General features: G+C 44.9%; 1 protein-coding gene across 3 annotated transcripts in view; it reads left to right on the top strand.

Moving 5' to 3' along the window:
* DGKI (diacylglycerol kinase iota) overlaps positions 1-18,291 on the top strand; it is a 397,841-nt gene that overhangs the window by 86,756 nt on the left and 292,794 nt on the right. The window lies entirely within an intron of this gene.

Below are 18,291 nucleotides of genomic sequence, written 5' to 3'. Positions count from 1 at the left end.
AAGGACATAGGTGCAGGGGCACGGTGGGGGCCTTCCCCAGGGCCTGACAACTTGACAGTCTCCTTCTTGTTGGTGCTTTGGAAGGAGAAGCTGGGATTTCTCCGGAGGATGGGCAGTTATAGGATTTTTCGGACTAGATTGTTTGGGAATTCAGTGCCCTCAGAGAGTTAAGAGCATTCAGATTGATTTGTTTCCACTTTGTTCCATATGTGAGTAACCAAGACAAAGTTCTCAATCTAGACATAGTAAGATTTAAGCCTGAAAGGCTTTGTTCACTTGCTTCTGTTCTGTCTCTCCCTCTCCCCGCCTCTCTCAAAGGCAACAATCATGAAGTCAAATTTAAAAAAAAAAAAAAAAAAGATAGGAAAGCAGCACCCTTAACTGAGTTTGTGCCCGGGACTGGCTCCTTTGTTTGGTGGTGAACTCTTAGTAGGAAGTGTTGTGAAAAGCCCTGCATCCTTATCATTTTTCCATTTATATTTCCATTTTGAATTGGTTTTTGCTACTTGAGACAAAAGGATTCTTGATTAATGCCTCCTGAGCCTGGAGATTTTATTTCATCCTTCCTCTCTCCGCAGCGTCTGACCTGCCCCTCTTTATAGTTCACCCAGGTGCCGATTACACATTCGTTTCCATGTGTGAGCATACGTATGTAAAAGCTTGAAACCAGAAATGCCCTCCAGAGCAAAAGACAGAAATGAAATGCCTGAAACATAAAGAGGAAGAGATAATATGGGAGGAAGAAGGCAAACGTTGTGAAGGATGTGTTGTTTGAGCGTTTCTGCTGCTCCTGTCAAACAAGCCTCAAAGTGCCCCGTGATATTTTTAATCTTGCTCCCTAGTGGGGAGACCCTCTGCTGTTTGTTGAAGCTGCTTGGCAGGGCTGTGGCTGCCGGTGTGGGTGTGAAGCCAGCTCTCCCGAGGACCCGGGGGAAGCTGCCGCCTCCCTCTGCTGTTTCTACCTCTGCCTTCTTCGTGCAAAAGTTGGCAAATGCTGGTCATGTCGTGGGGTCTATTTATAGTAGGCACACGTCTAACCACCTTGTTCTTTTCTTAGCATCGGCTTGACATGCTATCAATTATCCATGAGGCGAATGACAACACTGGGGAAGTTATTTGAGGCAGGTGCCCTGAGGTGAGAGAGAGAGGGGGCGGAGGTCACATGGGGACAGCTCCAGATGAAAAGGGTAAAATAGACCTTCCTGGCTGCATCTAAGCCCGTGAATGATTCCAGACGGCTGGAGGGGCGGGTCCTGAGCTGGTTGGCCAGCAGACTCCGACTTGTGCCCTTTTCACCTGTGTCTGCTGACGTATGAAAAGCCTATTTGAAAAATGCAAGTTGTAGGATTGGAGATGGTGATGTCCTTGCAGAGGAGGTCATTTCCTTTATACTGTCAGAGCCACAGGAAGGGGAAGGTGGGGCCGGAGGGGGCCCCCGGGGAGAGGGAGTGAGTGAAGGAGGCAGGGCCGGACCCCCTCCTCCACCTAAAGCCTCAGCAGGAGGACAGTAACAGCAGTGCCCCGGTGACCTGTGTGTTCTCTCTGAACCAGCAAGAGGCTGTCCCTCTCTCCTCCTCCTTTTCAAAAAATACACTAACAGAAACATTGATTGTTCCATTTCACTGCAACTGGCCACCCTGGTACCATTTTCTTGTTTACCTGCCACCCACTTGGGGTTGCTCTGTGCCAACTGTTGGGATTTGCTACCAGGGCTGCTGTAACGATGCTGATGTCATTGTGGTTTTAGATCCAGAAACTGAGTCGCTCATGAAGGTGGTGGGAGAGGGACTCCTGCCTTTTCTGTAGCCTCTTGGTACCATCTTCTAGTCCCCACCGCCTCTGTCCACCTCAGACTTTGAATCTGAAGGAGAAAAAGACTGAGCTTGAGTCAGAGGGAGTGGAAGGTGAACCCAGTAAACCTTCTGTCAGCCTTGCCCTCGGGCGGGACCCGACTCAGGACCTCACACCCCGTTCCTCTCTAGGTTTTCTCCGCTCTCTTCCTGCTGCTTCTCCTCCATTCCTTTTGGCAACGAGAGGCTGGCTTCTCCCCTTGATGTGTGTGCATGCAGACTCCTTGGGGCCAGAGTGGCTGGGTCCTGAACGGCCTTGGAATTCTTCCTAAATATATGTGGTGGGCGCTCCAACAGTCGCTGGCAGACTCTCCCAGGGATCCCGGCTCCAAGTCTAATGCCATCTGCCCGGCTAATCCACTTTCTGGGCTGGTGTCTAGTGCCAGAGAGCGTCTGGGTCTGTGAGTGTCCTGGTGCCATTTACACCGACTCCAGCTTCCTGGGGCTCAGCTTGCAGCCTTTGTTATCTCTTGGCAGAGCCACCCTGTCTTTTCCTTTCTCCTCTTCTCAGGAGTCAGACCACTCAAATTTAACTTGGTTTATTATTTAGGGACCTTGTGGGGAGGGGTTAAGATGATTACTCTGAGACAGAGCACCAAGCTTCCAGGATAGTGTGCGCGTGTCTGTGTGGAGGGGGGGCGTGTGCATGTCTGAGCACACACGTGTGAGTTCAGGAGTGCTCCTGGCTGTCTTGGAAGGATGAGTCCACGGTGGATGGATCTCTTTTGCAGAAGCTGCAGGAACCAAAACAGGTGCACAGGGACAGGGGCAGAGTCCTCAGACGGCTGGTGAGTAAAGAGGAACTTCCCACTTTTCGGAGCAGAAAAATGTGGTTGGTAAATATCAGACCTTCCTATTTCCTCTTCATAGACTGAAGGTTGTGAATGAGGACCCCCCTGTTTACACCACCGTGGGGATTGTGAGATCTGGTTTTTGTTTTATTTTTGTATAGTTCATATTATTCTTGAGCAATGGGAGTTCACCAGTCACAGTTTTTTATAATTTGCCCATCTCTTCATCTTTGCTTTCCTCCAGCTTCTATTATTTACAGAGAAGTCTCTTTGGAGCAGGCTAGAGGAGGTTTCTTATGGGGACTGGGTTTGGACATAGCCAGATTGTTAGTCTGAAGGTTATTGTGGCAAGACTTATGATTTTGAAGCATATTAATAGATTGTATGTATTTATGTATTTAAATCCATATGCCATCTGTACATAATGTTAAGGACAGTCAAGTGACTGGCTAGTGCCCAGACATAGTCAACGAACAGAGAGAGGTGGCTTTATTTTTCCTGTCGCTATTATCATGTTATTACTGTCTGCGTCCGTAACTTGCTCCTTGAGAGTCCGCGTAGGATCAGATGCACATAAAGATACATTGTCTGTGGTTGTTTCTGTGTGACAGCTGCAGAGTTCAGTGGCTGTGATGGAGACCCGAAGGTCCACAACGTCAAAAATATTTAGTATTTGGCCCTCAACAGACATAGGCTGCCTTGCTCTGGCTTGACTTCTTTTTTTTCCTTTACATACTTTCAAAAGGTCTACAGTGATTCTAAATCCTTAGGGGCTCTTTCATGGAAGCGTGAATATCACCAGCACTCAAGGAGATTCTAAACTACCCAGACAAGGAGGAGGGAGACACCTGCAACACGGATAGGAACACGGATAAAAATGCATGAAAAGGTACCCAGCAAATACTTACAGGCCCCACCAAGCGCCAGGCAGGCTGTCAGGTGCTGGGAGAGACACTCAGGAGAAAGGAATATGGTCCTGGTCTCCGAGCGTGGACTGTGCAGTAGGAAAAATCTGCTAAAATAACTAGGCTATCTGACAGGTTCTCATAGTGGCTGCAGAAAAATTCATACTGTTTTGGTATTTAAAGGAAACTAAAATGACTTTTCTAGTCCAGTCCAGTAGGTCGAAACTTTGGAATGGAAATTAAGAGATGACAGTGACGACCGCTTCCTGGAATGGTAAAGGGGACCTTTCTCTGTAGCCTCTAACTCTTCACCAAAGCAGACCTTTGCTTCTCTTGTAGAGGGAGGCCTGTCTTTCCCAAAGGAAAGGTAGGAGGACGCTTGGCCAGTTATTTGGCAGGAGACTCACAGTTATAACAGACCCAGAGATGCCCCATTTTAGGCCTTTGATAGGGACAGAAATATGAATTAAAACCAGAGTGAGTCTGGAACTAGAAAGGACCTTTTAGAGATCACCTACTAATATCCACTCATTTTGCAGCTGAAGAAACTGGGGCCAAGAGGTCTAGTTCATTGTATAAAGTTGTCTCTGGAAATGAGGACTTCTGACTTCTGGTCTGTACTAAATTTTAATACAATTTTTCCCCCTGAGGTTTTAAGCCAGATTCTCCATGGATGTGGAGAACATGTCAAAGTTATCAGCGTAAAGTCTTTCATTGCCTTAAAGGACCTTTCCTTGGTCCTCCAGAATCCCCAAGGTCACAGATGAAGTACTAACAACCCCCTTAGGACTTACCTTCCCCCGGTTGCCCTGTGGGTCTGCTCATGAGGTGGACCTTCCTGGGCTGGCCTGGACATGCTGCTCTGCTGATTGCTGCCTGGAACACCGACATTTGGGGTTTTGGGGGCGGGGGAGAGGGGTGGGTAGAAGAGAAAATGACCCACGGGTAATGGGGAGGTTGAACTGCCAATCTGTAGTCATTTGTTCATCCATTCAGCAGTATTTATTAGGCGCCTACTGTGTTCCAGGCTTTGTTCCAGGCGTGTGGGCTGCAACAGAGATTTAAACAACAAGGACCCTCCTCGTGGGTCTCACATGTCAGTGCGCTTCACCAGGGAGAGGTGTTTGTTTTGTAGGGGAGCAACTTGGACTGTGGACGGGTTGAGGGGCTGGTCCTGGAGTGGGAAGTCCTAGGTCTGAGCTCCAGCACCGCCTCTTCACCAGCTCCACGCCTCTGTGTCCCTCTTTCTTTCCTCTCCTCTCCTTGTAGCCAAAGCCCTGTCTTGGTAAACCTTCACCCTGGTTCCTCTAGGATGGGGTTCCCTTCTCTTACCCTTGCCGAAGCGTGCCGTTCTTCCTGGTTCTCCTGATTCTGTTTGACCATCGGTCCTGTTGACATGATCTCCTGTCCTGTTACCTCTTGCTCCCTGATGCCAGTGTCGTGTCCTGGTGCCGAGCTCTGTTCTCTCGTGACGCTGTGCTCTGCCCCACAGTCTTCCAGCTCCCACTTGACCCCACTGAGCATAGCAACTCCAGGTTGTGGGTCCCACTCTAGGGCCCACTCACTGCAGGGACCAGCTCCACCCCAGCTATGTCTGGAGTCAGGACTGTCCACACATCATTTCCATTTCTGTGATGCTGTTTATTCACTGAATATTAACCCCTCCTTTAACCATGTTTAAAGGGCACCAGTCTAGGCAGGGACATCAGGATGAAGAAGGTCAAGTCCCTCTTCTCGTAGCTTTTACACCTGCAGAGGTGGACTCGGGGTGGGTTTTGACTAGCCTCAGAGACCAGTGATTCTTCATGTGCAAAATGATGAGCTTGCAACTGACAAATGTTAACATCCCTTTTCGCTCAAACATCCAGTCTAGAAAATTTCTCCTTTACAGTGCCTTTTCCCCCTTCCCTCTTGCTGCTTCTGCCTACAACTGGTTATTATTTCAGCTAAAGTTATAAAAACAACCAGGATTTTTTTTTTTTTTTTTTTGCTTCCAAAAAGAAGTGAGAGAGAGAGAGGCAATTCTTTAGATCCTGGATAAGGTGGGCCTCATGGGTAGTTTTATGCCTCTGACTGTCTAGGAGCGGGAATTCAGCAGCGGTTTCAGGGGGACTCTGCTTGGGGAAAGTTACCAGCTTCTATAGAAATGATCACGGTATAACAGCTAAGGGAAAGGGAGGCGGGGTGGGGACTCCACAGTCCTGCCCGTATTTTAGTGCTCTGCCCTTGTGCATTTTGTAAGCTGAAGACACACAAACAGTAGGGATTTTATGATTTGAGCATGGAGAGACAGAAGACAGAGGAGCTGTTTGAGTTTTTCTTACATGGAGTTAAGCATCTTATTTTACTAGTTTATTGATAATAGAACTCTAGAGCTGGAAAAAGTGATTAAATTCATAAATATTCGATGATCATTTAGCCACACATCCCAATTTCAAATAGTGTATTCCGTTGTCTCCATAAATACTCCTGTAGTCATAACCTGCATGTCAATATTTGGTTCCGAAAATATAATCATGGGTTGCTGTTACTGTCTGCAAGGCACAACACTAAATTATCTTGTCATCCAACTGAGTTTTTATCATTATCTCTTTGCCAGTTTTATTGGAAGAAACCAGTAACTTGTGAATCATAAAAGGTTAATAAACCTAGTCATAATTTCCTTTCATTACCAGGTGTCTTTAAGACACCCTCTCTCGATTTTTACTAATATTTTTCTAAAGGTTTTTAAAGAACTGAATCATGATTTGTCTAATGGGATTAGGTTGGGAACACTGGGTTTGAAATGAATTTCTAATAACGTTTAAAGAGTTTACATACGGTAAGACTTTGTGGGAGCAAAAAATACTCTTTTGTTGTGCTAAACCAATTAGATTCCAGGGTTTCTTTGTTACAGCAACAGACTGTAACGAGTCCATCCAAACACATGCAAACCCATTTTATGGACAAGGAAATAAGGTCTTTAAAAAAATTGAAGAAACAGAAAAATGCATTTTTTAAAATTCCTCACGGCTTCCTCTTTCCCAAGAAATAATTCTCGAATGTAAGAAGTCTATGACACAGAACAGTTGTTTTACGGTGTTTCTGTGCCCAGAAATACTTGGTACAAAGTAGAAACTCAGTAAATATTTGTGGGATGAATAAATGACTATTTTTTGTACTTCCTTTAAGTCTTTTTTCCTATATACATGTGTATAAAACGTATGTAACAATGATTACATTGATGTCATTGAGTCATATTCTGTATTTCAGTTTTGTGACTCCCTGTGTTGATTCCAACCACGGATGCATTTATATTTGGAAGTTCTTAGAGGGATCAGATGAAAATAGCATTATATATGGAATGATTTAGGAATGTTTTGTTTGTATTTCAACTCTCAGTGATTAAGAAATCTAAAATTGGTCTTTTCCTTCTGGGCCTTAATTCATCATCTACAGACCTGTATATGTAGAATCAGCACTTACATAGTCAGTGTTTGATGATGAATTTGAGTGATGGTGAGTGACCATGAGGATGAGATGCTGACATACTGACAAAGTTGAGTTCACATTCTGGAATCAGAAGAGTCTGAATCTGAATCTGTTCCTCCCCCCTCCATCCCCGTCCCCACAGTACCAGGTTATGTGACCTTGGGCAAGTGTCTTACACTTTATAAACCTTATTTATTTGTCTGTAAAATGGGTTTGCATTTGTTAGGATGGGCTCCATAGAGATTATTGCCATAAAAAGTAAACCTTGGAATCTAATTCAGCCCAACAAAAGAGTACTTTTTTCCTCACACAAAGTCTGAGTCAGGTCTGGACCAGCTGTGCGGGGAGGGAGGCTGGGATGGAATGCCCTCCTCTCTCTAAAGGCTCAGGATCCAGGTTACCTTCCTCCTGTGATGCTGCCATCCCATCTCAGCGAGGGATCTTTGATAACTGCACAGCGAAGGAGAAAAAGCCAGGTGCTGGCACCCAGCTCTTAACAGCCTTGACATCGAAGTCACACGTTAGCTATCACATCACGTGCCACTGTGCAGCTCTGGATGTACAGCCGCGCTCATATACAGGGGCTGGAAGTAAAGGTTTTGGATACGTAGGATGGAAAGGAGACCTGGGAATGGGTGAGCGCTGGTAGTTTCTGTGACAGAGCTAATAATAGTAACTCCAGCAAATGTTGGCGTAATCCAAACCTTCACTAGCCCATGATTAAAAGAAAAAAAAGATTACCTTTAGTTTTTAATCTTAAATTATATGGCAAGGAACCTCACTAGCCAAATTATTAGAAATAAATCTCCCTCAAAATATCTTTCAGTGATTTTGAGGAATTTGCTGGGTCCTGCCTCTGGGGTGTTCTTTAAGACGGCTTTCAGATTTCTGCCTTCTGTCCCCACATCTCGTCCTCTGGCTGACTCTGTGCCACTGAGAGGACTTGCTGTGCCTGTCGGTCCTCCCTTGGTTCATAAGAACATACTGAAGCCTTGAAGCTAAAGCAAGCAAGACCCAGAGAACAGCTTACAGCTGCTACCAGATGTGTTGGGAATCGTGGAGTCTCAGACCTGAACCTAACGTGAGAGTCTCCTGCTCTCCCTCTCACCCCCACGGCAGGGGCTCGCTCAAGCCTCTACATGCTGAGACTCTCCAGACCCGACCCGCCTGCGGGGAGAGCGAGGATGACTTCCCTGACCTATTTCAAGGCATTTATTTGTGAAAACTCTGGATTACTCCTTCGCAGGATGGCTGCCAGTGAGAAACTCATTTCCTTCCAAGGGAGATTTCACAGTGGGGCTTGGCCCCCGTGTCCCTGAAAATAGAACTGAGAGTGCTTTAATCTAAATCTGGATTATTTGGGCTCAGATCGTACCCCTGCAGGGACCAAACAGCCCATTCAGGTTGTGCTTTGCCAAGTCTGCTTTGCCTTCCTGTGGCCTTTCTTCCAGGGCTGGGCAAAGGAAGATGAAGGTTACCCTGGTCTCGATAGTCTAGCGCCAGCTCCATCTTCTGGGAGCAGAAGCCCAGGCGACAAGCACAGCATCTCAAGAACAAAACAGAATTTCAAGGCTTGATCCATCCTCAGTCAAACTTTGGAAAAACAAGAACAAAAACACAATTCATAACTTGTAATAACCTATGCTGAAAAAGAAGCTGTATATGTATAACTGAATCACTATGCTGCACACCAGAAACTAACACAACATTGTAAATCAACTATACTTCAATTAAACACACACACACACACACACACACACACACACACGAGAGTTTTACCTCTGCAGACCTAGTTCTCTTAGTGTAGCCAATTTCCATTATTAAATAGATACTTAATATGTTGGTCTGAAGTTTTTACAATGTGTTTCTTCTTTGGATTCAGGCTTTCCAGAGAAAAATGGGAAAGCACTTGTTGCCTTCCATCTACCTGAATAAAAGTCTTATTTACTAAAGCAATCCTTTCTGTAACAAAATAATTCTGCCCCCTGCTTCACCCCAATGCCTTCTTCACTTTATAAGGCAGAAGCCCACAAGTGGATGTTTTTTCCAACTTCACAATGATTTTAAAGCCCCATCCCCACCAGAACTCCCTTACATTAGATATTCTGATTACAATGAAGCAGCGTTACATTTTCCATTCTCTATCTTTCCATGCATTATTTTATGTAATAAACTCCATTATATATAAAATTTTAGTCCTGCAACTGGTGACTTCTGGGATCAAGCCCTTTTTACTTGTTCACACACTGAATTTTTCCTTCCCAACGTCAGTTTTTTCTTGGTAACTTACTGTTTCTTGCAGTTCTATTTATTGAATAAAACATAGGCTGTTTATATATCTGGGCTTTCGTCCTGTGAACATGTGTTTGTGGTTTGCATATTAAATCTCGTCTTGTAGGTCTGAGCCTGTCTCTGCCTTGGAAATGGCTCTTGTGTGCATGGGGGCCCACGTGTTCAGGCCCTGCATGTCTGTGGAGCAGAGGGGAGGTGATGCGGAGTGCCCGTGGGCATCCTCGTGTGCACCTGACCTTGGCAGTGAGTCCCAAGCTGGCCCGCTGGCACTTTTTAAATTGAAGCTCTGTTTCTGCCCAGAGCATCTCTGAGGTTCTCTGCTGCTGCTCCAAATGGAAGGGGGCCCTAACTAGGAAGGATTTTAAAGTTCTATTTCTTTCTTCAGGTTTTTCCTTTTGGAGGTAACAGCTGACAGAATTGGAATGGCAGTAGGTGGGTGAGGGGGGTGGGGGTGGCAAGAGGCATGGCAATCATCAGGTTTGGGAACAGTCTCTGAGCCAAAGAACTGCCTTTGGCACGTGAAAGCGTATGCGAGAGTTTGTCTTTTGCCTCCTTGGAAGGAGGTACTCTGTAAATCTGACTCAAGCAGGAGCTATTTATGGGAGATCGTTATTAAAGGACAGATAATTGATTTTCCAATTAGTATGGGCTTGGTGAGATTGTGAGTTGGGCCACCAAAAGCTTGTTGTGCACGAATAATTTTTCTCCAGCACTCCATAAGGCAAATACAAATTCTCGACAGGAATCTTTTCAAGAGAATCAAGAGTATGATAATGTATTGTACTGGTAGGTGTAAAAACACTAACAAAACCTAGAGACTTGTTATTAGATAGCAGATCCTATGGTTTTCAACATTGCTCCAATCAAGAGGCTTTGTCTGTGGTAACTATTGACTGTTTCCCAAATCGCCCAACGTTGCAAATTCATGAAATTGGAGCAGGCGTCCAAATTTGTCGAGATAGTTATCAGAACTAGATTCAGCCCTGAGCCCATGAGGGACTGTCATTCTTAGGAATTCAAATAGCTACTCGGGCACAGGTGGTCATGTTTGACCAGCAGGTTCTCTGCACCTGTGTTTGTTCGGTTTTATCATTCAGACACAGATGCCTCTTGGAACACCACGTCATTCTTTCCGATGAAATCTTTCTGCAGAAACCACAACCTCTCCACGATCCGAACAAGAGGGTATCAGTATACAGAGGGACGTGACATAATAAGAATCAGAAGCTGGGATAAGCCAGAAGGGACGCTGTGGGATTAGCTTTCTTCTTCCAGTTGGATAATATGTTTTATACACCCTCTTTTCAAGCCTGAGTGTTTCACTTGTCCATTTGCATTTCCTCTAAGCGTTGCAAATATCCAGTTGGTGTGAAGAGGCCCCTGTAAACCGTGCTGGCATGAGTAATACCTCTGATGTTTATGCACGGAACAGCGCGCCTGTGGCAAGCTGACTTTTGGACACTTGCTATCTTTTACTAATCAAAATTAAGAAGATCGTTAACTATAACCTTCCACGTCCACGGCGCCTTCCAGATTGACTTTTCTCCCTTTTGGGTTTCCTGACCTGGTGGAAGGCAAGAAAGGAGAGCTGAATGAGCTGCAGCAGGCTGCGAGGGTGATGTCCCACCACTCCGGGACTGACCCTTCATTGGCCTGTTTGAGTGTATTTCTCTAATTCTCAAAATAACCCTTCCAATGGAGCTTTATTAGCCCTTTTTATAGATGGAGAAACTGAGGCTCAGAGAGGTAAACTAATTTTCCCAATGACTCAGACCAGGATTTGGACCCAGACAGCTGCCTTACAAGCCGGGTGTGGCTGCATAGTCCAGGAGCTTCTGCATGAGAGCACCCTCATTCTGCGTGGATTTAGTATGTTGGAAGTTTATTTAAAATTACAGTCATAGGTTGAGCATTACGACAAGTCATAGAAGCATCCCAGAGATGTTTCCTTGATTAAATATTTGCACCAGTTTGGAACACACTGAGCAGCCAGGCTTTGGGCTGATTGTTTTGGAGGGAGAGAAGTGTTGGGCTGGTCCAGGTAATTTCTTCATTTATTACAGTGAAACAGTCTCTGAGTCTCCAGTTTTCAGGCAGGGAGGAGTGATGGCAAATCCCTGGAGACCGCTTGATGGCTATTCCCTCTACACCTGCCGCTGCCAAAATGCTTTGGTCGGGGCTGCAGTGGAGACGCAGGGCAGCCAGACGGATGCCCCAGGGAAATTTCTTATGCAGCCTGACCTCAGGCATCCTCCCTGTGGAAATTCTTCACATCACACATCTTGCATTCATGCCAGACAGTACTGATTCAGTCTCATTTTTTCCGCGGGATGTGAATAAAATTAGAAGTAGGAGATAGAGGATGCTGGTCTTTCATCCAGAATTAATAAACCCCGATATTTTAGACTAATTTCCCAAGAATGTGCATTTCTGCAGTGCGTGTCTCAGACTGCTTAGACAGAACTTGTGCTTGTATTTGTTGGAGCCCCCGGTTTCCAGATCCTGCTGTAGGGCTTTACGTAGAGGAGATACCCAGGTTTAACATGCTGGGCTTGCTCTTCAACTTGTTTCCAAGGCAAGTGATCGACTGATGTTCTCTGTTGCAATGAGATGCTTCTCTCCTGCTCCAGCCTTGAAAGTCATGATGGAGCAGAATCACTGGGCAAGACCAGGAGGAATAATTAAGACCTCAGTGTCGACCCTCTTTGTACTGCCAATTTGATTCTGCAAATGGCAAAAATAGACTGGAAAGCAGATATTCACTCTCATATGCTCTGTTGACAAATAGGACAAATAGGGAAGAAGGGAATCGGGAGGCATATGACCAAAAAGAACCTCGCCTGGGCAATCTGGAGCATAAATGTCTCTGAGAGGACCTAGCAGACGCATTTATGGAGCACTTGTTACATTTGCCAAACCCTTTCGTAGCCACCCTCTCCTTGGCTGTTCTGACGATGCTGCTGCTGGGAAAGTGGTTCTGTGCTCCCCATTGAGGAGAGGGGTGAGATGTCTAAGGCAGCCCTTTGGGAAATTAGCAGGAGAGCCGGAGCTAGAGTCCACGGAGAGGTCCTGCCCGAGGTCCCATAGGAAGCCCCTAGGATATCGTTCCTACCTTAAAAAAATTTTTTCCTCTTAGACAGATCACTCTGCACCTCTGAAAAATCCAGAGAGGCCTAAACTTTTCTTTGTTTAGAGTTTTAAATATGGGAGGAGGCTTGGAATTTATTTTGTCCATCTTTTCATTCTGGATTTATCTCTAAATGACAGTGAGACCCAGAGACACGTGACCTCCACGGGGTTGAGTGATTCTGTGGCCTCGGCTAGACTATAAGATACCTGGTGTTACATTTGAATACAATTTTTGAAAACCAAAAAAAAAAGATACCTGGTGTGAATTTATACAAATGCACCGTGGAAGAACTGCAGCCCTCAGGCACCTGGCTCGGCAAGCCAAGGTGTCTGTGCGGAGGAGGAGACGCCCTTCTTCCAGGTGGACACAGAGCCGGGTTCACACGCGGCATAGAGGGCTGAGCCCCGGCTGGATGTCAGCTCCCGACCCTCGATTTGTGATACACTGACTGTGCCCTGTATGAGGTGGCACTGCATGGTTTTCCCAGTTCATTTAAAACAGATTTGGATGGAAAACATTACTGAGTGAGGGAGTAAGCTTTCCGTTAGGTAGATAAATTTGTCCATATGCCTACTAATTGCCCTCATTTGGCAGAAATCAACCAGACCTGGGGGACGAGGGGCGAATCTTTCTTTTCTTTCTTGCGGTTATGGGCATAAATAACTAGGATGTAACCAGATCTGCACGGGCTGGTTTGACTAATGATGAGCATTTTTCAGAATTGTAGCCAAGAAAAGAGACTTAATGAAAGTCTGGCCAGCTTCACCATGAGTAGCTTGTGAATTGGATGTGAAAAGAAAATAGAAAATCCCACCTTCTCTGGTATTAAAAAAAAAAAAACCTGTTCAAGTAAGAGAGGGCTTTGGTGGCTTGAAAAACCATTTTCAAGCTCACTTCACTACAAGAGGACATTTTCTCCAGGAGCTCGAATTTGAATGGATAAGGTCATGTTTGTGTCACTGATTAATGCTTAAAGCTTATAAACACAACTAGCCCTTCACATTGTGGCAAATGCATTTAGTGTCTCTTTATATTCCAAGGAATCTTACTATTCAAAGAAATCCATCCATGAATATTTCCTGTAAATCAAGAATCTTTTCTAATGCCAATAGTTATCTTCTAACGCCTCTGCTTTGAAAATTTGCATGTATTGTCTTTTCTTAAAATAAGGCACATCTAAATGTTTTTAAGTTCGAGCTAACACCATTGGGTAGGTGTACACACTGAGTATTTTGGGTTCCACATTTTAAAAACAGGTCATGTTTCCTGTCATCCAATTGTGTTCATTCATTAGTTTCCAGTTCAATTTTTGAAACCAATTAATTAACCTTAATTTTTAGGAATTGTTCCACAGATTGTTCAAACTTCTGATTCATCCTGACTTATAAGAGATAACAAAGATCATTATCTAAAGCCACTATTAATGATGTCAGGGCAGATGCTAGAAAAAACTGAATAGGGTGCTTCTCTCATCCTGTGGTCCATATGACCTCTGATTAAGTTAATCGTAATTCTGTATCTAACGTGGAGAGCCTGACACAAGGTCTTGATTGACAAAATCTATTTCCTCCTCATACTTACTCAAGCCTCTTGGAAGCTAGGGGTTTCCGATTAAATTAAGCTATTTTATGAGCTACAGGAGATCCCATGTGGTCAATCTCAAGTTCCCGCTGCTTCCAGTGTTTCTCCTAGTTGATTCTTCTGCTTGGGACAGACAGGATGCCGTTTGTGGGTTTGTTTGACCTTCTCATGTAGAAAAATTTCGCGTGTTTCCCCTTTCAGCTGACCATTTTTAACGTTATTTACTGATCGCTAAGCACGTCAGTGCATTCTCTTGTTTATCCTTCGTAGCAACCTGCCGAGGTGAGGACTACTGTTCATCCCACTCAAATATAAGCCACAGGGGGACTAAATAACTTTCACTGACACACAGCTAGTAAGAGGTTGAGCAGCTCTGAAATTCAGGTTTATTTGTCTCCAAAATCCTTGCTTAAACCTTAAGTTAGGCTGCCTCTTTCCGAAACCTAGCTGGACAGAGATGACCTGCTGACTATATTCTGTGTTGATATTGGAAATGGTTTTTTCGTGTTCCCAGTATCCATATTGCTCAGGCTGCAAAATCTGTTTGGACATATATTAAGCGATAATTTGAGGTCAAACTAATGCTGTTTTCTCTGAAATTTCCTTTGGCTTATCTTCGGAGAAGTTAGAATGAGCTGAGGTGGGGATGGAGAGGAGAGAGCTGGGGGGGAAATTAAACAGATGCCGTGTGCACTGAGGTCGAGCGGCTCTGTGTATAACACGTGTGATGCGTGTGGGGCCTTGTGCCGAGGGCTCAGGCCCTCGTCATTCTCTCACTTCCAGCCGTCGTTCCCAGTGTATGATCGTGTGCCAGCACGTAGGGTCTAGGGGAGCATCCTGCCTCACTGACGCGTGTATCGCAACCAGCACGGGGGCAGCTGCTCCAGGTCACTGAGTTTCTCAGGAATCGTCTCCTTTCCCTGGTGCCGGGCCATGGCAGCGGCCACTCGGTCTGCCCCAACTAGTGTCCTTAACTTTAAATTCGGGGGACCAAGAGTTGGGATTTTGCTTCCTTCCTTCCCAAAATTCCTTTGGGCTCCGTATGCAGTTTGGTCCACTTTCTTCATAGTGACTGATTTCTTATACCAACACTTTCCAATCCCAGGAAAATGACTTACTACTCAATTGGCATTTAAGCATCTAAGAGATGCCTTTGCACCACCAAGAAAAATTAATTTATTTTAAATAAAAAGTTAAAAACTCCACCACCTTACCATTTGCCTCAGAGATCCTACAACAATATAGTGGTAAATTCTGAAACACAGATATATTCAGGGTCCCCAGGGAGCACAGGAAAGGGCTACTTGGCCAAATCCAGAGGGTTCAGGGAAGGTTTTCTGGAAGGATGATTACTGATCTGGGGTCTCGAAGAATGAATAAAATTTAACCAGGTAGGTAAAAGTGGAAAGAGTTTTTAGGTGAGAAGCACAGTATGCATCAATAAAAGGAGGAACAAACTGATGGTTTGTAAAGAAAAATTAAAATTGATTAAAATCACTAAAGCACAAAGTGTGAGGCAGTGAAGGGTAGATGATACGTCTGAACAATGCCTGAAACTTTCCAAACAGATGAAGATGTGGTACGTGGGGAGGTTTGGAGCAAATTTTGTAGCGGCTTTGGATGACTCACACCGTCTGCATCATTCAGAGTGGTGTCTGGCAGATCCCAGAAACCTCTTTTAAGACTAAGTTCTACTGAACTTGGAGAGAGGTCAGTGCTTTAGGGCAGTTAGGATCACCAGCTCTAGGGCAGTTACAGTGAAAGTCACTCACAGAAGGACATAAACTGTTGAACATTCTTTCAGCATGGTCTGTTTGTGAGAGCCTCGAAACTAGAATATTTGACGTTAACAAATACGTCGTAGGCAAAGTACTCAGGCATTGCAAATCAGGCAGGGTTTAAAATGACCCGGGATTATGTACACAGCTTCTGCAACATGAACAAACTCAGTTTAATGCATCTTCATTGAATACCTATAAAGCTCCCTGGTATGAAAGGCACACAAAATGAATATTCACAAATATCTTTTGAGCAGTGATGGTAACTGCTGAGGGGCGGAGTTTACTCCACTGGCCAGTGTTTGCACAGCTAGCGTCAGCATAGCAATTGTGATTTAGGCGAATAAGTCAATACTACACATGATAGACTTGCAGGTTTTCTCAAGAACTGTGAGTGGGTTTTAAAGTTTTGTTGGAGGATGGAAACTTACTAAGACACAAAAGTGTTTATATGAATTGAAGATTGTTTCATAAAAAGTTACAGGGTCCAGCTAGGGCATGAACAGTTAGTTGTAGAGAAGGCCTGAGTAGGGAGAGCTTAGAATAAACATACGGTGTGGATTTTTATTTTGGGAATCAGAAACTCTGGGGTAAATTTTGGCAGATTCTTAAGGGTCAGATGGGCCAAGCTCTAAGCAGAAGGTCTGTGGTTTATTCAGTGGTGAGGCCAAATTTGGGAAGCTGAGAAAGCAAATGTTTTGGGAAGCTACTAGTTTCAGATCAAGGTTAGGCAAGGTCGAGGATTTTGGAGAAACATAAGTTGACACAGGGGCGTTGCCATCAGAATACAGACGAGCCTGATTTGGAAAGGAAAGGGTTTGGTCTACAGTTTCTTTTAGAGTTCAAGGTTGTTCCCTAGGTACGATGGTGCTGGGGCACATGTCATGATGACAGTGATGACAGTCACACTACTGATAGTAGCTGCCATTTGTTGGGTCTGTAGTATGTGCCAGAAGCACTGTTAATCCAACAAATGTTTTTATGAGCTTCGTGCTGGAGAAACAATAGACAGCACAGGCAAAGTCCTTGTTCTCATGAAGCTTATGTTTAAGTGGAGAGAGACAAATAATAAATACATAAGCAAATCTACAGGAAGTTGGAGGGTGATAAGCACTTTGGAAAACGGGAGAAGCAGAGTGAAGAGAAGAGGGCTGGAAAGAAGGTAGAAATTTGCTCAGGAAAGGCGTGGCATTCTGCACAGAGATATTTTAGTATGAGAACAGCCAAGCAGGTTTGGGGAAGAATGTTTTGGACAGAGGGACAAGTCCCTACGGTAAGAAAATGTTCAGCAAGAACAAGGAACAGTGACGGGGCAGAGCAGTGGGAGCTGAGGGCTAGATCTTACAGAGCCTCGCTTACGGTTATTTTAAAGGATTTGCTTTTTAATCTGGTGAAATGGGAGCCATTGGATGCCTGTCTAAGCACTCTGAAGTTTTAGCTATATTATCCTTACCACACAGGCATGAGATTGGTAGTATTATTATCCCCTTTTCACTATAATGAGGAAGCCGAGGCAGAGAGAGCTTAAGTGACCTGCCCAGAATCAGCTTTGACATTTCGGTATGAGGATTTGACCCAGGTGGTCTGATTTTAGAGCACACACAGGTTGCCTACGAGGGATTACAGAGGGATGTGGGAACAATTTGGAGGTTGACAGATGTGTTCATTATCTCGATTATGGTGATGGTTTCAGGAGGGCATGTGTATGGTAAAACTCTTCAAATTGTACATTTTCAGTATGTGCCGTGTATTGTGTATCAGGAAAGTTATATAAAGAAAAATGTTTTCAAAATGTGGGAGAGGCCTTGAAGAATTTGAAAGCAAAGAAGTGACATTCCTATTTTGTGAAGGGTGGATTGGAGATCAGTAGAGAGTCATCACAAAAATCCAGGAAAAAGCTAGTCAGGGACTGAACGAAGGTGATGCAGAGGGCAAGGAGGAGAGGAACTCGACTCTAAAGGTAACAAGACCCAGGGACTATGTAGAATAAGAGGTGAGAGAAAGAAGGGGCCTGGGATTGTTATTGAACCAAACTTGGGTCTGCTTGCCCCTGCGCAGCAAAGCCAGTCTGCTGACACCGGGTTGTGGTGAAGGAAAGTGCAGCGCGTACCACGGGGCACCAAGCAAGCAGTCTAGGAGAGCTAGTGCTTAAAAGGCCCGAACTCCCCAGGGGCTTTCAGGGAAAGGTTTTTAAAGACAGGGTGAGGGAGAGGGCTGTGGGGTGCATGATCAGCTTGTGGACATTCTTCCGATTGGTTAGTGGTGAGGTCATCAGGAGTCAACATCATCCACCTTCTGGTTCCAGCCCGTCTGGGGTCTCCCTGCTTGTGGGCAGCGTTCAGTTAACTTCTTTCACCGGGTGAGGGTTTCAGTCTCTGCAAAACAGCTCAAAGGATATGGCTCAGAATATCATCTGTAGCCCTTGGGGAGGAACTAGAGGTCCTTGACTTTGTTTGATGGCTAAACTATTATTATTTTGTTTTGCTTGACTCA

The sequence above is a fragment of the Camelus ferus genome, chromosome 7 (assembly GCF_009834535.1).
Source record: "Camelus ferus isolate YT-003-E chromosome 7, BCGSAC_Cfer_1.0, whole genome shotgun sequence".
Lineage (NCBI taxonomy): Eukaryota > Metazoa > Chordata > Mammalia > Artiodactyla > Camelidae > Camelus > Camelus ferus.
The sequence above is the reverse complement of the archived record's forward strand: the minus strand, read 5'-3'. Positions and strand labels throughout refer to the sequence as shown.